Raw genomic sequence first — 23,576 nt, forward strand, 5'->3', positions numbered from 1 at the left:
TATCAACATTGTAGCCAACACAATATAACAACTGTTTCAGCCCGGTTTCGAACCGGGGACCTTTCGCGTGTGAGGCGAACTTGATAACCACTACACTACAGAAACAGATACCTACAGTTGATTTTTCTGTAATGAAACTGCTCCGAACTGGCTATTCCATGGGCCTCTGGCTTTAGATTTCTTTCATGCAACCTGCCCGACATCCCTAGCTGAACGCTCGTACATGCCATGCAAGACCAGATGTTTGGTATTAGCTCAGACTGGGCAGGGCTGAAGCATGAGACTCTAGCAAAGAATTATCCACTACTGCAAAGAAAAAATTGATGTTGGTTTTGAAACGCAAACTTCAAACCAACTTGAAAAGAGTACCAAGAAAAGGGCTCGTCCGGGATTTGAACCCGGGACCTCTCGCACCCAAAGCGAGAATCATACCCCTAGACCAACGAGCCCTCAAAATCCTCTTACCTCTCAAAAGCTAATACCGGCTCTAAGCCCGCAATGAAGATCATGCTGGTATCTTTATGATGCTTGGTCTGTGAATACGCATGAAAGTCAGTCTCAACTTACCCTTTCTCAAACGATAGCACTATCATTTACAAGTGTCTCCTTTTATTCCGTCCCAGCTTTGGACACGTCTTACAGGAAGTCAGCCCTTATTTATATATTTCTGCAGTGGCTGAAGCTTAATGAGAAAGAGTAACAAGTTGTTCATAACAACATAAGAAACACATTGTGCATTTTCTCTCAAATACTCCTTCACTTTGTGCCAAAAGAAATACCAAGGTGAATACCTAGGCCACAGATTCAAGCTAAAGATCTTCCTGGTGAAGGCAAGGCGCAATAAAAACTGCATATCGCTGGACTAAAGCATTCCTTGCATAGCCTCTAACATCATAACATAACTGAGCTGCTAGCAGCAAGCTAACCAATACCTTTCTGAAATGAGAATGACATGTGCTTATCTGCTCAATCAGGCTCGATCAGGCGAGATTTAGAAAAGGTGGAAAGGGTCCAAGTGGATGCCCCTTCCTTTTTAGGGTGGGTCCTGCTGACTATCATAGGATTGCTTGTAAAAGTGGCCAGGGTCAGAGGAAAAGCTGCCAACACTTCTTAGCATTCTCTATAGATGCAGCCATTTTCTGTGACTGTAATTTCGGCCTTTTCCCAGAAGTCTCTATTCTGCCTATGCAAATTAACAAAAGCAGTGCTTATTCCTCACTTGCTCAAATGTCCTTCCTGTCCAGAAAGCTCTGATTAAGCATGCTTATTTTCTTTTTCTGGGATATTTTAAATTGTTTCGCTGTCCAGTCTGTGGCAGTAGAAAGCTGCTTATGATGCCAGGTTTTGATGAATCCCCAAGGTACAAGTACAGAGGAATATATCAGTCTCTAGGATATGGAACTTTTAGCTAACACATCACAATATGTGATGCTTGCCAAGAAAACACTACATTCTGGAGCGCTGATGATCAGAACATTCTGCTCCTGAAGGATAGAAAAGACAGCTTGATTGAAATAAAGTCTGTTTATATTGACGCTCTCTCTCTCCCTATATATACATACATGCATACACACACACACACAGGTATGTCATGCATTTCTTCAGATTTGTTTCAACCATTTACCATTTATTGGAGAATCCCTACTTTTCAAGTGACTGCAAATGAAGTCATCTCTGGCACTTTTTGTGCAAAGTAAGAGACACACATGACACCTTTTTATAAAAGTCATCGGTTTCTTTGTTACTGTGTACTTTCAAAGCATGGGGCTTTCACACGTCAGGTAAACCTGATTACCACTACACAACAAAAGCAGATGCAGCTTTCTTATCTATGTCGTGATAGAACAGTTGTGAATTGAGTAGAAGAAGGGCCCTGATGTGATACTTATTACATGCAGCCTGTAAGATAGTCAAACATGCAGGCTAGGAAGGAAGATGCAAATATCAATGTATTAGAAAAACACCTAAAGGCGTGTGATATGCTTTCATTCATGCATGGCTAGGAAAAATCGCCATACTGTTGCAAACATTCTTACACCACCAACTGGAAATAAATGATTCTGACATTAAACGTAAAGGTGACAATGCATTTGTATCATCACCCTGAGAAGGATCATCTTGGAATTGAGCCGAGGGCCTCTGCACTCAAAGCCAGAAACACTCCACTAAAATAAGATTCCTGTTGGTGCCAACAATTCTCCATGTTAATGCTTGTTCTAGGTGAGCAGTGAACCGATTGCAGGGCTCTTTTGAAAGCAAGGTCTGAGAACCAACAGATACATCCACACGCCGATTACTTTAGTGTTTTGAGAGAATTCCCTTTCTTGGAACGAGATTGCATGAAATAATCTTCAGGGCTTGGACAATTCCATGGCAAAACGGCATCTATCAACATTGTAGCCAACACAATATAACAACTGTTTCTGCCCGGTTTCGAACCGGGGACCTTTCGCGTGTGAGGCGAACGTGATAACCACTACACTACAGAAACAGATACCTACAGTTGATTTTTCTGTAATGAAACTGCTCCGAACTGGCTATTCCATGGGCCTCTGGCTTTAGATTTCTTTCATGCAACCTGCCCGACATCCCTAGCTGAACGCTCGTACATGCCATGCAAGACCAGATGTTTGGTATTAGCTCAGACTGGGCAGGGCTGAAGCATGAGACTCTAGCAAAGAATTATCCACTACTGCAAAGAAAAAATTGATGTTGGTTTTGAAACGCAAACTTCAAAACAACTTGAAAAGAGTACCAAGAAAAGGGCTCGTCCGGGATTTGAACCTGGGACCTCTCGCACCCAAAGCGAGAATCATACCCCTAGACCAACGAGCCCTCAAAATCCTCTTACCTCTCAAAAGCTAATACCGGCTCTAAGCCCGCAATGAAGATCATGCTGGTATCTTTATGATGCTTGGTCTGTGAATACGCATGAAAGTCAGTCTCAACTTACCCTTTCTCAAACGATAGCACTATCATTTACAAGTGTCTCCTTTTATTCCGTCCCAGCTTTGGACACGTCTTACAGGAAGTCAGCCCTTATTTATATATTTCTGCAGTGGCTGAAGCTTAATGAGAAAGAGTAACAAGTTGTTCATAACAACATAAGAAACACATTGTGCATTTTCTCTCAAATACTCCTTCACTTTGTGCCAAAAAAAATACCAAGGTGAATACCTAGGCCACAGATTCAAGCTAAAGATCTTCCTGCTGAATGCAAGGCGCAATAAAAACTGCATATCGCTGGACTAAAGCATTCCTTGCATAGCCTCTAACATCATAACATAACTGAGCTGCTAGCAGCAAGCTAACCAATACCTTTCTGAAATGAGAATGACATGTGCTTATCGGCTCGATCAGGGCTCGATCAGGCGAGATTTAGAAAAGGTGGAAAGGGTCCAAGTGGATGCCCCTTCCTTTTTAGGGTGGGTCCTGCTGACTATCATAGGATTGCTTGTAAAAGTGGCCAGGGTCAGAGGAAAAGCTGCCAACACTTCTTAGCGTTCTCTATAGATGCAGCCATTTTCTGTGACTGTAATTTCGGCCTTTTCCCAGAAGTCTCTATTCTGCCTATGCAAATTAACAAAAGCAGTGCTTATTCCTCACTTGCTCAAATGTCCTTCCTGTCCAGAAAGCTCTGATTAAGCATGCTTATTTTCTTTTTCTGGGATATTTTAAATTGTTTCGCTGTCCAGTCTGTGGCAGTAGAAAGCTGCTTATGATGCCAGGTTTTGATGAATCCCCAAGGTACAAGTACAGAGGAATATATCAGTCTCTAGGATATGGAACTTTTAGCTAACACATCACAATATGTGATGCTTGCCAAGAAAACACTACATTCTGGAGCGCTGATGATCAGAACATTCTGCTCCTGAAGGATAGAAAAGACAGCTTGATTGAAATAAAGTCTGTTTATATTGACGCTCTCTCTCTCCCTATATATACATACATGCATACACACACACACACACAGGTATGTCATGCATTTCTTCAGATTTGTTTCAACTATTTACCATTTATTGGAGAATCCCTACTTTTCAAGTGACTGCAAATGAAGTCATCTCTGGCACTTTTTGTGCAAAGTAAGAGACACACATGACACCTTTTTATAAAAGTCATCGGTTTCTTTGTTACTGTGTACTTTCAAAGCATGGGGCTTTCACACGTCAGGTAAACCTGATTACCACTACACAACAAAAGCAGATGCAGCTTTCTTATCTATGTCGTGATAGAACAGTTGTGAATTGAGTAGAAGAAGGGCCCTGATGTGATACTTATTACATGCAGCCTGTAAGATAGTCAAACATGCAGGCTAGGAAGGAAGATGCAAATATCAATGTATTAGAAAAACACCTAAAGGCGAGTGATATGCTTTCATTCATGCATGGCTAGGAAAAATCGCCATACTGTTGCAAACATTCTTACACCACCAACTGGAAATAAATGATTCTGACATTAAACGTAAAGGTGACAATGCATTTGTATCATCACCCTGAGAAGGATCATCTTGGAATTGAGCCGAGGGCCTCTGCACTCAAAGCCAGAAACACTCCACTAAAATAAGATTCCTGTTGGTGCCAACAATTCTCCATGTTAATGCTTGTTCTAGGTGAGCAGTGAACCGATTGCAGGGCTCTTTTGAAAGCAAGGTCTGAGAACCAACAGATACATCCACACGCCGATTACTTTAGTGTTTTGAGAGAATTCCCTTTCTTGGAACGAGATTGCATGAAATAATCTTCAGGGCTTGGACAATTCCATGGCAAAACGGCACCTATCAACATTGTAGCCAACACAATATAACAACTGTTTCTGCCCGGTTTCGAACCGGGGACCTTTCGCGTGTGAGGCAAACGTGATAACCACTACACTACAGAAACAGATACCTACAGTTGATTTTTCTGTAATGAAACTGCTCTGAACTGGCTATTCCATGGGCCTCTGGCTTTAGATTTCTTTCATGCAACCTGCCCGACATCCCTAGCTGAACGCTCGTACATGCCATGCAAGACCAGATGTTTGGTATTAGCTCAGACTGGGCAGGGCTGAAGCATGAGACTCTAGCAAAGAATTATCCACTACTGCAAAGAAAAAATTGATGTTGGTTTTGAAACGCAAACTTCAAAACAACTCGAAAAGAGTACCAAGAAAAGGGCTCGTCCGGGATTTGAACCCGGGACCTCTCGCACCCAAAGCGAGAATCATACCCCTAGACCAACGAGCCCTGAAAATCCTCTTACCTCTCAAAAGCTAATACCGGCTCTAAGCCCGCAATGAAGATCATGCTGGTATCTTTATGATGCTTGGTCTGTGAATACGCATGAAAGTCAGTCTCAACTTACCCTTTCTCAAACGATAGCACTATCATTTACAAGTGTCTCCTTTTATTCCGTCCCAGCTTTGGACACGTCTTACAGGAAGTCAGCCCTTATTTATATATTTCTTCAGTGGCTGAAGCTTAATGAGAAAGAGTAACAAGTTGTTCATAACAACATAAGAAACACATTGTGCATTTTCTCTTAAATACTCCTTCACTTTGTGCCAAAAGAAATACCAAGGTGAATACCTAGGCCACAGATTCAAGCTAAAGATCTTCCTGCTGAATGCAAGGCGCAATAAAAACTGCATATCGCTGGACTAAAGCATTCCTTGCATAGCCTCTAACATCATAACATAACTGAGCTGCTAGCAGCAAGCTAACCAATACCTTTCTGAAATGAGAATGACATGTGCTTATCTGCTCAATCAGTGCTCAATTAGGCTCGATCAGGCGAGATTTAGAAAAGGTGGAAAGGGTCCAAGTGGATGCCCCTTCCTTTTTAGGGTGGGTCCTGCTGACTATCATAGGATTGCTTGTAAAAGTGGCCAGGGTCAGAGGAAAAGCTGCCAACACTTCTTAGCGTTCTCTATAGATGCAGCCATTTTCTGTGACTGTAATTTCGGCCTTTTCCCAGAAGTCTCTATTCTGCCTATGCAAATTAACAAAAGCAGTGCTTATTCCTCACTTGCTCAAAGGTCCTTCCTGTCCAGAAAGCTCTGATTAAGCATGCTTATTTTCTTTTTCTGGGATATTTTAAATTGTTTCGCTGTCCAGTCTGTGGCAGTAGAAAGCTGCTTATGATGCCAGGTTTTGATGAATCCCCAAGGTACAAGTACAGAGGAATATATCAGTCTCTAGGATATGGAACTTTTAGCTAACACATCACAATATGTGATGCTTGCCAAGAAAACACTACATTCTGGAGCGCTGATGATCAGAACATTCTGCTCCTGAAGGATAGAAAAGACAGCTTGATTGAAATAAAGTCTGTTTATATTGACGCTCTCTCTCTCCCTATATATACATACATGCATACACACACACACACAGGTATGTCATGCATTTCTTCAGATTTGTTTCAACCATTTACCATTTATTGGAGAATCCCTACTTTTCAAGTGACTGCAAATGAAGTCATCTCTGGCACTTTTTGTGCAAAGTAAGAGACACACATGACACCTTATTATAAAAGTCATCGGTTTCTTTGTTACTGTGTACTTTCAAAGCATGGGGCTTTCACACGTCAGGTAAACCTGATTACCACTACACAACAAAAGCAGATGCAGCTTTCTTATCTATGTCGTGATAGAACAGTTGTGAATTGAGTAGAAGAAGGGCCCTGATGTGATACTTATTACATGCAGCCTGTAAGATAGTCAAACATGCAGGCTAGGAAGGAAGATGCAAATATCAATGTATTAGAAAAACACCTAAAGGCGAGTGATATGCTTTCATTCATGCATGGCTAGGAAAAATCGCCATACTGTTGCAAACATTCTTACACCACCAACTGGAAATAAATGATTCTGACATTAAACGTAAAGGTGAGAATGCATTTGTATCATCACCTTGAGAAGGATCATCTTGGAATTGAGCCGAGGGCCTCTGCACTCAAAGCCAGAAACACTCCACTAAAATAAGATTCCTGTTGGTGCCAACAATTCTCCATGTTAATGCTTGTTCTAGGTGAGCAGTGAACCGATTGCAGGGCTCTTTTGAAAGCAAGGTCTGAGAACCAACAGATACATCCACACGCCGATTACTTTAGTGTTTTGAGAGAATTCCCTTTCTTGGAACGAGATTGTATGAAATAATCTTCAGGGCTTGGACAATTCCATGGCAAAACGGCACCTATCAACATTGTAGCCAACACAATATAACAACTGTTTCAGCCCGGTTTCGAACCGGGGACCTTTCGCGTGTGAGGCGAACTTGATAACCACTACACTACAGAAACAGATACCTACAGTTGATTTTTCTGTAATGAAACTGCTCCGAACTGGCTATTCCATGGGCCTCTGGCTTTAGATTTCTTTCATGCAACCTGCCCGACATCCCTAGCTGAACGCTCGTACATGCCATGCAAGACCAGATGTTTGGTATTAGCTCAGACTGGGCAGGGCTGAAGCATGAGACTCTAGCAAAGAATTATCCACTACTGCAAAGAAAAAATTGATGTTGGTTTTGAAACGCAAACTTCAAACCAACTTGAAAAGAGTACCAAGAAAAGGGCTCGTCCGGGATTTGAACCCGGGACCTCTCGCACCCAAAGCGAGAATCATACCCCTAGACCAACGAGCCCTCAAAATCCTCTTACCTCTCAAAAGCTAATACCGGCTCTAAGCCCGCAATGAAGATCATGCTGGTATCTTTATGATGCTTGGTCTGTGAATACGCATGAAAGTCAGTCTCAACTTACCCTTTCTCAAACGATAGCACTATCATTTACAAGTGTCTCCTTTTATTCCGTCCCAGCTTTGGACACGTCTTACAGGAAGTCAGCCCTTATTTATATATTTCTGCAGTGGCTGAAGCTTAATGAGAAAGAGTAACAAGTTGTTCATAACAACATAAGAAACACATTGTGCATTTTCTCTCAAATACTCCTTCACTTTGTGCCAAAAGAAATACCAAGGTGAATACCTAGGCCACAGATTCAAGCTAAAGATCTTCCTGGTGAAGGCAAGGCGCAATAAAAACTGCATATCGCTGGACTAAAGCATTCCTTGCATAGCCTCTAACATCATAACATAACTGAGCTGCTAGCAGCAAGCTAACCAATACCTTTCTGAAATGAGAATGACATGTGCTTATCTGCTCAATCAGTGCTCAATCAGGCGAGATTTAGAAAAGGTGGAAAGGGTCCAAGTGGATGCCCCTTCCTTTTTAGGGTGGGTCCTGCTGACTATCATAGGATTGCTTGTAAAAGTGGTCAGGGTCAGAGGAAAAGCTGCCAACACTTCTTAGCGTTCTCTATAGATGCAGCCATTTTCTGTGACTGTAATTTCGGCCTTTTCCCAGAAGTCTCTATTCTGCCTATGCAAATTAACAAAAGCAGTGCTTATTCCTCACTTGCTCAAAGGTCCTTCCTGTCCAGAAAGCTCTGATTAAGCATGCTTATTTTCTTTTTCTGGGATATTTTAAATTGTTTCGCTGTCCAGTCTGTGGCAGTAGAAAGCTGCTTATGATGCCAGGTTTTGATGAATCCCCAAGGTACAAGTACAGAGGAATATATCAGTCTCTAGGATATGGAACTTTTAGCTAACACATCACAATATGTGATGCTTGCCAAGAAAACACTACATTCTGGAGCGCTGATGATCAGAACATTCTGCTCCTGAAGGATAGAAAAGACAGCTTGATTGAAATAAAGTCTGTTTATATTGACGCTCTCTCTCTCCCTATATATACATACATGCGTACACACACACACACAGGTATGTCATGCATTTCTTCAGATTTGTTTCAACCATTTACCATTTATTGGAGAATCCCTACTTTTCAAGTGACTGCAAATGAAGTCATCTCTGGCACTTTTTGTGCAAAGTAAGAGACGCACATGACACCTTTTTATAAAAGTCATCGGTTTCTTTGTTACTGTGTACTTTCAAAGCATGGGGCTTTCACACGTCAGGTAAACCTGATTACCACTACACAACAAAAGCAGATGCAGCTTTCTTATCTATGTCGTGATAGAACAGTTGTGAATTGAGTAGAAGAAGGGCCCTGATGTGATACTTATTACATGCAGCCTGTAAGATAGTCAAACATGCAGGCTAGGAAGGAAGATGCAAATATCAATGTATTAGAAAAACACCTAAAGGCGAGTGATATGCTTTCATTCATGCATGGCTAGGAAAAATCGCCATACTGTTGCAAACATTCTTACACCACCAACTGGAAATAAATGATTCTGACATTAAACGTAAAGGTGACAATGCATTTGTATCATCACCTTGAGAAGGATCATCTTGGAATTGAGCCGAGGGCCTCTGCACTCAAAGCCAGAAACACTCCACTAAAATAAGATTCCTGTTGGTGCCAACAATTCTCCATGTTAATGCTTGTTCTAGGTGAGCAGTGAACCGATTGCAGGGCTCTTTTGAAAGCAAGGTCTGAGAACCAACAGATACATCCACACGCCGATTACTTTAGTGTTTTGAGAGAATTCCCTTTCTTGGAACGAGATTGCATGAAATAATCTTCAGGGCTTGGACAATTCCATGGCAAAACGGCACCTATCAACATTGTAGCCAACACAATATAACAACTGTTTCTGCCCGGTTTCGAACCGGGGACCTTTCGCGTGTGAGGCGAACGTGATAACCACTACACTACAGAAACAGATACCTACAGTTGATTTTTCTGTAATGAAACTGCTCCGAACTGGCTATTCCATGGGCCTCTGGCTTTAGATTTCTTTCATGCAACCTGCCCGACATCCCTAGCTGAACGCTCGTACATGCCATGCAAGACCAGATGTTTGGTATTAGCTCAGACTGGGCAGGGCTGAAGCATGAGACTCTAGCAAAGAATTATCCACTACTGCAAAGAAAAAATTGATGTTGGTTTTGAAACGCAAACTTCAAAACAACTTGAAAAGAGTACCAAGAAAAGGGCTCGTCCGGGATTTGAACCCGGGACCTCTCGCACCCAAAGCGAGAATCATACCCCTAGACCAACGAGCCCTCAAAATCCTCTTACCTCTCAAAAGCTAATAACGGCTCTAAGCCCGCAATGAAGATCATGCTGGTATCTTTATGATGCTTGGTCTGTGAATACGCATGAAAGTCAGTCTCAACTTACCCTTTCTCAAACGATAGCACTATCATTTACAAGTGTCTCCTTTTATTCCGTCCCAGCTTTGGACACGTCTTACAGGAAGTCAGCCCTTATTTATATATTTCTTCAGTGGCTGAAGCTTAATGAGAAAGAGTAACAAGTTGTTCATAACAACATAAGAAACACATTGTGCATTTTCTCTTAAATACTCCTTCACTTTGTGCCAAAAGAAATACCAAGGTGAATACCTAGGCCACAGATTCAAGCTAAAGATCTTCCTGCTGAATGCAAGGTGCAATAAAAACTGCATATCGCTGGACTAAAGCATTCCTTGCATAGCCTCTAACATCATAACATAACTGAGCTGCTAGCAGCAAGCTAACCAATACCTTTCTGAAATGAGAATGACATGTGCTTATCTGCTCAATCAGTGCTCAATCAGGCTCGATCAGGCGAGATTTAGAAAAGGTGGAAAGGGTCCAAGTGGATGCCCCTTCCTTTTTAGGGTGGGTCCTGCTGACTATCATAGGATTGCTTGTAAAAGTGGCCAGGGTCAGAGGAAAAGCTGCCAACACTTCTTAGCGTTCTCTATAGATGCAGCCATTTTCTGTGACTGTAATTTCGGCCTTTTCCCAGAAGTCTCTATTCTGCCTATGCAAATTAACAAAAGCAGTGCTTATTCCTCACTTGCTCAAATGTCCTTCCTGTCCAGAAAGCTCTGATTAAGCATGCTTATTTTCTTTTTCTGGGATATTTTAAATTGTTTCGCTGTCCAGTCTGTGGCAGTAGAAAGCTGCTTATGATGCCAGGTTTTGATGAATCCCCAAGGTACAAGTACAGAGGAATATATCAGTCTCTAGGATATGGAACTTTTAGCTAACACATCACAATATGTGATGCTTGCCAAGAAAACACTACATTCTGGAGCGCTGATGATCAGAACATTCTGCTCCTGAAGGATAGAAAAGACAGCTTGATTGAAATAAAGTCTGTTTATATTGACGCTCTCTCTCTCCCTATATATACATACATGCATACACACACACACACAGGTATGTCATGCATTTCTTCAGATTTGTTTCAACCATTTACCATTTATTGGAGAATCCCTACTTTTCAAGTGACTGCAAATGAAGTCATCTCTGGCACTTTTTGTGCAAAGTAAGAGACACACATGACACCTTTTTATAAAAGTCATCGGTTTCTTTGTTACTGTGTACTTTCAAAGCATGGGGCTTTCACACGTCAGGTAAACCTGATTACCACTACACAACAAAAGCAGATGCAGCTTTCTTATCTATGTCGTGATAGAACAGTTGTGAATTGAGTAGAAGAAGGGCCCTGATGTGATACTTATTACATGCAGCCTGTAAGATAGTCAAACATGCAGGCTAGGAAGGAAGATGCAAATATCAATGTATTAGAAAAACACCTAAAGGCGAGTGATATGCTTTCATTCATGCATGGCTAGGAAAAATCGCCATACTGTTGCAAACATTCTTACACCACCAACTGGAAATAAATGATTCTGACATTAAACGTAAAGGTGACAATGCATTTGTATCATCACCCTGAGAAGGATCATCTTGGAATTGAGCCGAGGGCCTCTGCACTCAAAGCCAGAAACACTCCACTAAAATAAGATTCCTGTTGGTGCCAACAATTCTCCATGTTAATGCTTGTTCTAGGTGAGCAGTGAACCGATTGCAGGGCTCTTTTGAAAGCAAGGTCTGAGAACCAACAGATACATCCACACGCCGATTACTTTAGTGTTTTGAGAGAATTCCCTTTCTTGGAACGAGATTGCATGAAATAATCTTCAGGGCTTGGACAATTCCATGGCAAAACGGCACCTATCAACATTGTAGCCAACACAATATAACAACTGTTTCTGCCCGGTTTCGAACCGGGGACCTTTCGCGTGTGAGGCGAACTTGATAACCACTACACTACAGAAACAGATACCTACAGTTGATTTTTCTGTAATGAAACTGCTCCGAACTGGCTATTCCATGGGCCTCTGGCTTTAGATTTCTTTCATGCAACCTGCCCGACATCCCTAGCTGAACGCTCGTACATGCCATGCAAGACCAGATGTTTGGTATTAGCTCAGACTGGGCAGGGCTGAAGCATGAGACTCTAGCAAAGAATTATCCACTACTGCAAAGAAAAAATTGATGTTGGTTTTGAAACGCAAACTTCAAAACAACTTGAAAAGAGTACCAAGAAAAGGGCTCGTCCGGGATTTGAACCTGGAACCTCTCGCACCCAAAGCGAGAATCATACCCCTAGACCAACGAGCCCTCAAAATCCTCTTACCTCTCAAAAGCTAATACCGGCTCTAAGCCCGCAATGAAGATCATGCTGGTATCTTTATGATGCTTGGTCTGTGAATACGCATGAAAGTCAGTCTCAACTTACCCTTTCTCAAACGATAGCACTATCATTTACAAGTGTCTCCTTTTATTCCGTCCCAGCTTTGGACACGTCTTACAGGAAGTCAGCCCTTATTTATATATTTCTTCAGTGGCTGAAGCTTAATGAGAAAGAGTAACAAGTTGTTCATAACAACATAAGAAACACATTGTGCATTTTCTCTCAAATACTCCTTCACTTTGTGCCAAAAGAAATACCAAGGTGAATACCTAGGCCACAGATTCAAGCTAAAGATCTTCCTGCTGAATGCAAGGCGCAATAAAAACTGCATATCGCTGGACTAAAGCATTCCTTGCATAGCCTCTAACATCATAACATAACTGAGCTGCTAGCAGCAAGCTAACCAATACCTTTCTGAAATGAGAATGACATGTGCTTATCTGCTCAATCAGGCTCGATCAGGCGAGATTTAGAAAAGGTGGAAAGGGTCCAAGTGGATGCCCCTTCCTTTTTAGGGTGGGTCCTGCTGACTATCATAGGATTGCTTGTAAAAGTGGCCAGGGTCAGAGGAAAAGCTGCCAACACTTCTTAGCATTCTCTATAGATGCAGCCATTTTCTGTGACTGTAATTTCGGCCTTTTCCCAGAAGTCTCTATTCTGCCTATGCAAATTAACAAAAGCAGTGCTTATTCCTCACTTGCTCAAATGTCCTTCCTGTCCAGAAAGCTCTGATTAAGCATGCTTATTTTCTTTTTCTGGGATATTTTAAATTGTTTCGCTGTCCAGTCTGTGGCAGTAGAAAGCTGCTTATGATGCCAGGTTTTGATGAATCCCCAAGGTACAAGTACAGAGGAATATATCAGTCTCTAGGATATGGAACTTTTAGCTAACACATCACAATATGTGATGCTTGCCAAGAAAACACTACATTCTGGAGCGCTGATGATCAGAACATTCTGCTCCTGAAGGATAGAAAAGACAGCTTGATTGAAATAAAGTCTGTTTATATTGACGCTCTCTCTCTCCCTATATATACATACATGCATACACACACACACACAGGTATGTCATGCATTTCTTCAGATTTGTTTCAACCATTTACCATTTATTGGAGAATCCCTACTTTTCAAGTGACTGCAAATGAAGTCATCTCTGGCACTTTTTGTGCAAAGTAAGAGACACACATGACACCTTTTTATAAAAGTCATCGGTTTCTTTGTTACTGTGTACTTTCAAAGCATGGGGCTTTCACACGTCAGGTAAACCTGATTACCACTACACAACAAAAGCAGATGCAGCTTTCTTATCTATGTCGTGATAGAACAGTTGTGAATTGAGTAGAAGAAGGGCCCTGATGTGATACTTATTACATGCAGCCTGTAAGATAGTCAAACATGCAGGCTAGGAAGGAAGATGCAAATATCAATGTATTAGAAAAACACCTAAAGGCGTGTGATATGCTTTCATTCATGCATGGCTAGGAAAAATCGCCATACTGTTGCAAACATTCTTACACCACCAACTGGAAATAAATGATTCTGACATTAAACGTAAAGGTGACAATGCATTTGTATCATCACCCTGAGAAGGATCATCTTGGAATTGAGCCGAGGGCCTCTGCACTCAAAGCCAGAAACACTCCACTAAAATAAGATTCCTGTTGGTGCCAACAATTCTCCATGTTAATGCTTGTTCTAGGTGAGCAGTGAACCGATTGCAGGGCTCTTTTGAAAGCAAGGTCTGAGAACCAACAGATACATCCACACGCCGATTACTTTAGTGTTTTGAGAGAATTCCCTTTCTTGGAACGAGATTGCATGAAATAATCTTCAGGGCTTGGACAATTCCATGGCAAAACGGCATCTATCAACATTGTAGCCAACACAATATAACAACTGTTTCTGCCCGGTTTCGAACCGGGGACCTTTCGCGTGTGAGGCGAACGTGATAACCACTACACTACAGAAACAGATACCTACAGTTGATTTTTCTGTAATGAAACTGCTCCGAACTGGCTATTCCATGGGCCTCTGGCTTTAGATTTCTTTCATGCAACCTGCCCGACATCCCTAGCTGAACGCTCGTACATGCCATGCAAGACCAGATGTTTGGTATTAGCTCAGACTGGGCAGGGCTGAAGCATGAGACTCTAGCAAAGAATTATCCACTACTGCAAAGAAAAAATTGATGTTGGTTTTGAAACGCAAACTTCAAAACAACTTGAAAAGAGTACCAAGAAAAGGGCTCGTCCGGGATTTGAACCTGGGACCTCTCGCACCCAAAGCGAGAATCATACCCCTAGACCAACGAGCCCTCAAAATCCTCTTACCTCTCAAAAGCTAATACCGGCTCTAAGCCCGCAATGAAGATCATGCTGGTATCTTTATGATGCTTGGTCTGTGAATACGCATGAAAGTCAGTCTCAACTTACCCTTTCTCAAACGATAGCACTATCATTTACAAGTGTCTCCTTTTATTCCGTCCCAGCTTTGGACACGTCTTACAGGAAGTCAGCCCTTATTTATATATTTCTGCAGTGGCTGAAGCTTAATGAGAAAGAGTAACAAGTTGTTCATAACAACATAAGAAACACATTGTGCATTTTCTCTCAAATACTCCTTCACTTTGTGCCAAAAAAAATACCAAGGTGAATACCTAGGCCACAGATTCAAGCTAAAGATCTTCCTGCTGAATGCAAGGCGCAATAAAAACTGCATATCGCTGGACTAAAGCATTCCTTGCATAGCCTCTAACATCATAACATAACTGAGCTGCTAGCAGCAAGCTAACCAATACCTTTCTGAAATGAGAATGACATGTGCTTATCGGCTCGATCAGGGCTCGATCAGGCGAGATTTAGAAAAGGTGGAAAGGGTCCAAGTGGATGCCCCTTCCTTTTTAGGGTGGGTCCTGCTGACTATCATAGGATTGCTTGTAAAAGTGGCCAGGGTCAGAGGAAAAGCTGCCAACACTTCTTAGCGTTCTCTATAGATGCAGCCATTTTCTGTGACTGTAATTTCGGCCTTTTCCCAGAAGTCTCTATTCTGCCTATGCAAATTAACAAAAGCAGTGCTTATTCCTCACTTGCTCAAATGTCCTTCCTGTCCAGAAAGCTCTGATTAAGCATGCTTATTTTCTTTTTCTGGGATATTTTAAATTGTTTCGCTGTCCAGTCTGTGGCAGTAGAAAGCTGCTTATGATGCCAGGTTTTGATGAATCCCCAAGGTACAAGTACAGAGGAATATATCAGTCTCTAGGATATGGAACTTTTAGCTAACACATCACAATATGTGATGCTTGCCAAGAAAACACTACATTCTGGAGCGCTGATGATCAGAACATTCTGCTCCTGAAGGATAGAAAAGACAGCTTGATTGAAATAAAGTCTGTTTATATTGACGCTCTCTCTCTCCCTATATATACATACATGCATACACACACACACACACAGGTATGTCATGCATTTCTTCAGATTTGTTTCAACTATTTACCATTTATTGGAGAATCCCTACTTTTCAAGTGACTGCAAATGAAGTCATCTCTGGCACTTTTTGTGCAAAGTAAGAGACACACATGACACCTTTTTATAAAAGTCATCGGTTTCTTTGTTACTGTGTACTTTCAAAGCATGGGGCTTTCACACGTCAGGTAAACCTGATTACCACTACACAACAAAAGCAGATGCAGCTTTCTTATCTATGTCGTGATAGAACAGTTGTGAATTGAGTAGAAGAAGGGCCCTGATGTGATACTTATTACATGCAGCCTGTAAGATAGTCAAACATGCAGGCTAGGAAGGAAGATGCAAATATCAATGTATTAGAAAAACACCTAAAGGCGAGTGATATGCTTTCATTCATGCATGGCTAGGAAAAATCGCCATACTGTTGCAAACATTCTTACACCACCAACTGGAAATAAATGATTCTGACATTAAACGTAAAGGTGACAATGCATTTGTATCATCACCCTGAGAAGGATCATCTTGGAATTGAGCCGAGGGCCTCTGCACTCAAAGCCAGAAACACTCCACTAAAATAAGATTCCTGTTGGTGCCAACAATTCTCCATGTTAATGCTTGTTCTAGGTGAGCAGTGAACCGATTGCAGGGCTCTTTTGAAAGCAAGGTCTGAGAACCAACAGATACATCCACACGCCGATTACTTTAGTGTTTTGAGAGAATTCCCTTTCTTGGAACGAGATTGCATGAAATAATCTTCAGGGCTTGGACAATTCCATGGCAAAACGGCACCTATCAACATTGTAGCCAACACAATATAACAACTGTTTCTGCCCGGTTTCGAACCGGGGACCTTTCGCGTGTGAGGCGAACGTGATAACCACTACACTACAGAAACAGATACCTACAGTTGATTTTTCTGTAATGAAACTGCTCCGAACTGGCTATTCCATGGGCCTCTGGCTTTAGATTTCTTTCATGCAACCTGCCCGACATCCCTAGCTGAACGCTCGTACATGCCATGCAAGACCAGATGTTTGGTATTAGCTCAGACTGGGCAGGGCTGAAGCATGAGACTCTAGCAAAGAATTATCCACTACTGCAAAGAAAAAATTGATGTTGGTTTTGAAACGCAAACTTCAAAACAACTTGAAAAGAGTACCAAGAAAAGGGCTCGTCCGGGATTTGAACCTGGGACCTCTCGCACCCAAAGCGAGAATCATACCCCTAGACCAACGAGCCCTCAAAATCCTCTTACCTCTCAAAAGCTAATACCGGCTCTAAGCCCGCAATGAAGATCATGCTGGTATCTTTATGATGCTTGGTCTGTGAATACGCATGAAAGTCAGTCTCAACTTACCCTTTCTCAAACGATAGCACTATCATTTACAAGTGTCTCCTTTTATTCCGTCCCAGCTTTGGACACGTCTTACAGGAAGTCAGCCCTTATTTATATATTTCTGCAGTGGCTGAAGCTTAATGAGAAAGAGTAACAAGTTGTTCATAACAACATAAGAAACACATTGTGCATTTTCTCTCAAATACTCCTTCACTTTGTGCCAAAAAAAATACCAAGGTGAATACCTAGGCCACAGATTCAAGCTAAAGATCTTCCTGCTGAATGCAAGGCGCAATAAAAACTGCATATCGCTGGACTAAAGCATTCCTTGCATAGCCTCTAACATCATAACATAACTGAGCTGCTAGCAGCAAGCTAACCAATACCTTTCTGAAATGAGAATGACATGTGCTTATCGGCTCGATCAGGGCTCGATCAGGCGAGATTTAGAAAAGGTGGAAAGGGTCCAAGTGGATGCCCCTTCCTTTTTAGGGTGGGTCCTGCTGACTATCATAGGATTGCTTGTAAAAGTGGCCAGGGTCAGAGGAAAAGCTGCCAACACTTCTTAGCGTTCTCTATAGATGCAGCCATTTTCTGTGACTGTAATTTCGGCCTTTTCCCAGAAGTCTCTATTCTGCCTATGCAAATTAACAAAAGCAGTGCTTATTCCTCACTTGCTCAAAGGTCCTTCCTGTCCAGAAAGCTCTGATTAAGCATGCTTATTTTCTTTTTCTGGGATATTTTAAATTGTTTCGCTGTCCAGTCTGTGGCAGTAGAAAGCTGCTTATGATGCCAGGTTTTGATGAATCCCCAAGGTACAAGTACAGAGGAATATATCAGTCTCTAGGATATGGAACTTTTAGCTAACACATCACAATATGTGATGCTTGCCAAGAAAACACTACATTCTGGAGCGCTGATGATCAGAACATTCTGCTCCTGAAGGATAGAAAAGACAGCTTGATTGAAATAAAGTCTGTTTATATTGACGCTCTCTCTCTCCCTATATATACATACATGCATACACACACACACACAGGTATGTCATGCATTTCTTCAGATTTGTTTCAACCATTTACCATTTATTGGAGAATCCCTACTTTTCAAGTGACTGCAAATGAAGTCATCTCTGGCACTTTTTGTGCAAAGTAAGAGACACACATGACACCTTATTATAAAAGTCATCGGTTTCTTTGTTACTGTGTACTTTCAAAGCATGGGGCTTTCACACGTCAGGTAAACCTGATTACCACTACACAACAAAAGCAGATGCAGCTTTCTTATCTATGTCGTGATAGAACAGTTGTGAATTGAGTAGAAGAAGGGCCCTGATGTGATACTTATTACATGCAGCCTGTAAGATAGTCAAACATGCAGGCTAGGAAGGAAGATGCAAATATCAATGTATTAGAAAAACACCTAAAGGCGAGTGATATGCTTTCATTCATGCATGGCTAGGAAAAATCGCCATACTGTTGCAAACATTCTTACACCACCAACTGGAAATAAATGATTCTGACATTAAACGTAAAGGTGAGAATGCATTTGTATCATCACCTTGAGAAGGATCATCTTGGAATTGAGCCGAGGGCCTCTGCACTCAAAGCCAGAAACACTCCACTAAAATAAGATTCCTGTTGGTGCCAACAATTCTCCATGTTAATGCTTGTTCTAGGTGAGCAGTGAACCGATTGCAGGGCTCTTTTGAAAGCAAGGTCTGAGAACCAACAGATACATCCACACGCCGATTACTTTAGTGTTTTGAGAGAATTCCCTTTCTTGGAACGAGATTGTATGAAATAATCTTCAGGGCTTGGACAATTCCATGGCAAAACAGCACCTATCAACATTGTAGCCAACACAATATAACAACTGTTTCAGCCCGGTTTCGAACCGGGGACCTTTCGCGTGTGAGGCGAACTTGATAACCACTACACTACAGAAACAGATACCTGCAGTTGATTTTTCTGTAATGAAACTGCTCCTAACTGGCTATTCCATGGGCCTCTGGCTTTAGATTTCTTTCATGCAACCTGCCCGACATCCCTAGCTGAACGCTCGTACATGCCATGCAAGACCAGATGTTTGGTATTAGCTCAGACTGGGCAGGGCTGAAGCATGAGACTCTAGCAAAGAATTATCCACTACTGCAAAGAAAAAATTGATGTTGGTTTTGAAACGCAAACTTCAAACCAACTTGAAAAGAGTACCAAGAAAAGGGCTCGTCCGGGATTTGAACCCGGGACCTCTCGCACCCAAAGCGAGAATCATACCCCTAGACCAACGAGCCCTCAAAATCCTCTTACCTCTCAAAAGCTAATACCGGCTCTAAGCCCGCAATGAAGATCATGCTGGTATCTTTATGATGCTTGGTCTGTGAATACGCATGAAAGTCAGTCTCAACTTACCCTTTCTCAAACGATAGCACTATCATTTACAAGTGTCTCCTTTTATTCCGTCCCAGCTTTGGACACGTCTTACAGGAAGTCAGCCCTTATTTATATATTTCTGCAGTGGCTGAAGCTTAATGAGAAAGAGTAACAAGTTGTTCATAACAACATAAGAAACACATTGTGCATTTTCTCTCAAATACTCCTTCACTTTGTGCCAAAAGAAATACCAAGGTGAATACCTAGGCCACAGATTCAAGCTAAAGATCTTCCTGGTGAAGGCAAGGCGCAATAAAAACTGCATATCGCTGGACTAAAGCATTCCTTGCATAGCCTCTAACATCATAACATAACTGAGCTGCTAGCAGCAAGCTAACCAATACCTTTCTGAAATGAGAATGACATGTGCTTATCTGCTCAATCAGTGCTCAATCAGGCGAGATTTAGAAAAGGTGGAAAGGGTCCAAGTGGATGCCCCTTCCTTTTTAGGGTGGGTCCTGCTGACTATCATAGGATTGCTTGTAAAAGTGGTCAGGGTCAGAGGAAAAGCTGCCAACACTTCTTAGCGTTCTCTATAGATGCAGCCATTTTCTGTGACTGTAATTTCGGCCTTTTCCCAGAAGTCTCTATTCTGCCTATGCAAATTAACAAAAGCAGTGCTTATTCCTCACTTGCTCAAAGGTCCTTCCTGTCCAGAAAGCTCTGATTAAGCATGCTTATTTTCTTTTTCTGGGATATTTTAAATTGTTTCGCTGTCCAGTCTGTGGCAGTAGAAAGCTGCTTATGATGCCAGGTTTTGATGAATCCCCAAGGTACAAGTACAGAGGAATATATCAGTCTCTAGGATATGGAACTTTTAGCTAACACATCACAATATGTGATGCTTGCCAAGAAAACACTACATTCTGGAGCGCTGATGATCAGAACATTCTGCTCCTGAAGGATAGAAAAGACAGCTTGATTGAAATAAAGTCTGTTTATATTGACGCTCTCTCTCTCCCTATATATACATACATGCGTACACACACACACACAGGTATGTCATGCATTTCTTCAGATTTGTTTCAACCATTTACCATTTATTGGAGAATCCCTACTTTTCAAGTGACTGCAAATGAAGTCATCTCTGGCACTTTTTGTGCAAAGTAAGAGACGCACATGACACCTTTTTATAAAAGTCATCGGTTTCTTTGTTACTGTGTACTTTCAAAGCATGGGGCTTTCACACGTCAGGTAAACCTGATTACCACTACACAACAAAAGCAGATGCAGCTTTCTTATCTATGTCGTGATAGAACAGTTGTGAATTGAGTAGAAGAAGGGCCCTGATGTGATACTTATTACATGCAGCCTGTAAGATAGTCAAACATGCAGGCTAGGAAGGAAGATGCAAATATCAATGTATTAGAAAAACACCTAAAGGCGAGTGATATGCTTTCATTCATGCATGGCTAGGAAAAATCGCCATACTGTTGCAAACATTCTTACACCACCAACTGGAAATAAATGATTCTGACATTAAACGTAAAGGTGACAATGCATTTGTATCATCACCTTGAGAAGGATCATCTTGGAATTGAGCCGAGGGCCTCTGCACTCAAAGCCAGAAACACTCCACTAAAATAAGATTCCTGTTGGTGCCAACAATTCTCCATGTTAATGCTTGTTCTAGGTGAGCAGTGAACCGATTGCAGGGCTCTTTTGAAAGCAAGGTCTGAGAACCAACAGATACATCCACACGCCGATTACTTTAGTGTTTTGAGAGAATTCCCTTTCTTGGAACGAGATTGCATGAAATAATCTTCAGGGCTTGGACAATTCCATGGCAAAACGGCACCTATCAACATTGTAGCCAACACAATATAACAACTGTTTCTGCCCGGTTTCGAACCGGGGACCTTTCGCGTGTGAGGCGAACGTGATAACCACTACATTACAGAAACAGATACCTACAGTTGATTTTTCTGTAATGAAACTGCTCCGAACTGGCTATTCCATGGGCCTCTGGCTTTAGATTTCTTTCATGCAACCTGCCCGACATCCCTAGCTGAACGCTCGTACATGCCATGCAAGACCAGATGTTTGGTATTAGCTCAGACTGGGCAGGGCTGAAGCATGAGACTCTAGCAAAGAATTATCCACTACTGCAAAGAAAAAATTGATGTTGGTTTTGAAACGCAAACTTCAAAACAACTTGAAAAGAGTACCAAGAAAAGGGCTCGTCCGGGATTTGAACCCAGGACCTCTCGCACCCAAAGCGAGAATCATACCCCTAGACCAACGAGCCCTCAAAATCCTCTTACCTCTCAAAAGCTAATAACGGCTCTAAGCCCGCAATGAAGATCATGCTGGTATCTTTATGATGCTTGGTCTGTGAATACGCATGAAAGTCAGTCTCAACTTACCCTTTCTCAAACGATAGCACTATCATTTACAAGTGTCTCCTTTTATTCCGTCCCAGCTTTGGACACGTCTTACAGGAAGTCAGCCCTTATTTATATATTTCTGCAGTGGCTGAAGCTTAATGAGAAAGAGTAACAAGTTGTTCATAACAGCATAAGAAACACATTGTGCATTTTCTCTCAAATACTCCTTCACTTTGTGCCAAAAGAAATACCAAGGTGAATACCTAGGCCACAGATTCAAGCTAAAGATCTTCCTGCTGAATGCAAGGCGCAATAAAAACTGCATATCGCTGGACTAAAGCATTCCTTGCATAGCCTCTAACATCATAACATAACTGAGCTGCTAGCAGCAAGCTAACCAATACCTTTCTGAAATGAGAATTACATGTGCTTATCTGCTCAATCAGTGCTCGATCAGGCGAGATTTAGAAAAGGTGGAAAGGGTCCAAGTGGATGCCCCTTCCTTTTTAGGGTGGGTCCTGCTGACTATCATAGGATTGCTTGTAAAAGTGGCCAGGGTCAGAGGAAAAGCTGCCAACACTTCTTAGCGTTCTCTATAGATGCAGCCATTTTCTGTGACTGTAATTTCGGCCTTTTCCCAGAAGTCTCTATTCTGCCTATGCAAATTAACAAAAGCAGTGCTTATTCCTCACTTGCTCAAATGTCCTTCCTGTCCAGAAAGCTCTGATTAAGCATGCTTATTTTCTTTTTCTGGGATATTTTAAATTGTTTCGCTGTCCAGTCTGTGGCAGTAGAAAGCTGCTTATGATGCCAGGTTTTGATGAATCCCCAAGGTACAAGTACAGAGGAATATATCAGTCTCTAGGATATGGAACTTTTAGCTAACACATCACAATATGTGATGCTTGCCAAGAAAACACTACATTCTGGAGCGCTGATGATCAGAACATTCTGCTCCTGAAGGATAGAAAAGACAGCTTGATTGAAATAAAGTCTGTTTATATTGACGCTCTCTCTCTCCCTATATATACATACATGCATACACACACACACACAGGTATGTCATGCATTTCTTCAGATTTGTTTCAACCATTTACCATTTATTGGAGAATCCCTACTTTTCAAGTGACTGCAAATGAAGTCATCTCTGGCACTTTTTGTGCAAAGTAAGAGACACACATGACACCTTTTTATAAAAGTCATCGGTTTCTTTGTTACTGTGTACTTTCAAAGCATGGGGCTTTCACACGTCAGGTAAACCTGATTACCACTACACAACAAAAGCAGATGCAGCTTTCTTATCTATGTCGTGATAGAACAGTTGTGAATTGAGTAGAAGAAGGGCCCTGATGTGATACTTATTACATGCAGCCTGTAAGATAGTCAAACATGCAGGCTAGGAAGGAAGATGCAAATATCAATGTATTAGAAAAACACCTAAAGGCGAGTGATATGCTTTCATTCATGCATGGCTAGGAAAAATCGCCATACTGTTGCAAACATTCTTACACCACCAACTGGAAATAAATGATTCTGACATTAA

General features: G+C 41.7%; 10 non-coding genes across 10 annotated transcripts; all 10 read right to left on the reverse strand.

Moving 5' to 3' along the window:
- Positions 1 to 377: 377 nt before the first annotated feature.
- Positions 378 to 449, reverse strand: TRNAP-UGG (transfer RNA proline (anticodon UGG)). Its single transcript has one exon. It is a non-coding gene; the product is annotated as a tRNA-Pro (tRNA).
- Positions 450 to 2,418: 1,969 nt separating this feature from the next.
- TRNAV-CAC (transfer RNA valine (anticodon CAC)) lies at positions 2,419 to 2,491 on the reverse strand. Its single transcript has one exon. It is a non-coding gene; the product is annotated as a tRNA-Val (tRNA).
- A 2,316-nt stretch (positions 2,492 to 4,807) lies between these two features.
- On the reverse strand, positions 4,808 to 4,880 carry TRNAV-CAC (transfer RNA valine (anticodon CAC)). The gene has a single exon. It is a non-coding gene; the product is annotated as a tRNA-Val (tRNA).
- Positions 4,881 to 5,152: 272 nt separating this feature from the next.
- On the reverse strand, positions 5,153 to 5,224 carry TRNAP-UGG (transfer RNA proline (anticodon UGG)). Its single transcript has one exon. It is a non-coding gene; the product is annotated as a tRNA-Pro (tRNA).
- Positions 5,225 to 7,549: 2,325 nt separating this feature from the next.
- Positions 7,550 to 7,621, reverse strand: TRNAP-UGG (transfer RNA proline (anticodon UGG)). The gene has a single exon. It is a non-coding gene; the product is annotated as a tRNA-Pro (tRNA).
- Positions 7,622 to 9,591: 1,970 nt separating this feature from the next.
- On the reverse strand, positions 9,592 to 9,664 carry TRNAV-CAC (transfer RNA valine (anticodon CAC)). Its single transcript has one exon. It is a non-coding gene; the product is annotated as a tRNA-Val (tRNA).
- A 272-nt stretch (positions 9,665 to 9,936) lies between these two features.
- TRNAP-UGG (transfer RNA proline (anticodon UGG)) lies at positions 9,937 to 10,008 on the reverse strand. Its single transcript has one exon. It is a non-coding gene; the product is annotated as a tRNA-Pro (tRNA).
- A 4,366-nt stretch (positions 10,009 to 14,374) lies between these two features.
- On the reverse strand, positions 14,375 to 14,447 carry TRNAV-CAC (transfer RNA valine (anticodon CAC)). The gene has a single exon. It is a non-coding gene; the product is annotated as a tRNA-Val (tRNA).
- A 2,316-nt stretch (positions 14,448 to 16,763) lies between these two features.
- On the reverse strand, positions 16,764 to 16,836 carry TRNAV-CAC (transfer RNA valine (anticodon CAC)). Its single transcript has one exon. It is a non-coding gene; the product is annotated as a tRNA-Val (tRNA).
- Positions 16,837 to 19,495: 2,659 nt separating this feature from the next.
- TRNAP-UGG (transfer RNA proline (anticodon UGG)) lies at positions 19,496 to 19,567 on the reverse strand. The gene has a single exon. It is a non-coding gene; the product is annotated as a tRNA-Pro (tRNA).
- Positions 19,568 to 23,576: the final 4,009 nt, after the last annotated feature.

The sequence above is a fragment of the Triturus cristatus genome, chromosome 8 (assembly GCF_964204655.1).
Source record: "Triturus cristatus chromosome 8, aTriCri1.1, whole genome shotgun sequence".
Classification (NCBI taxonomy): domain Eukaryota; kingdom Metazoa; phylum Chordata; class Amphibia; order Caudata; family Salamandridae; genus Triturus; species Triturus cristatus.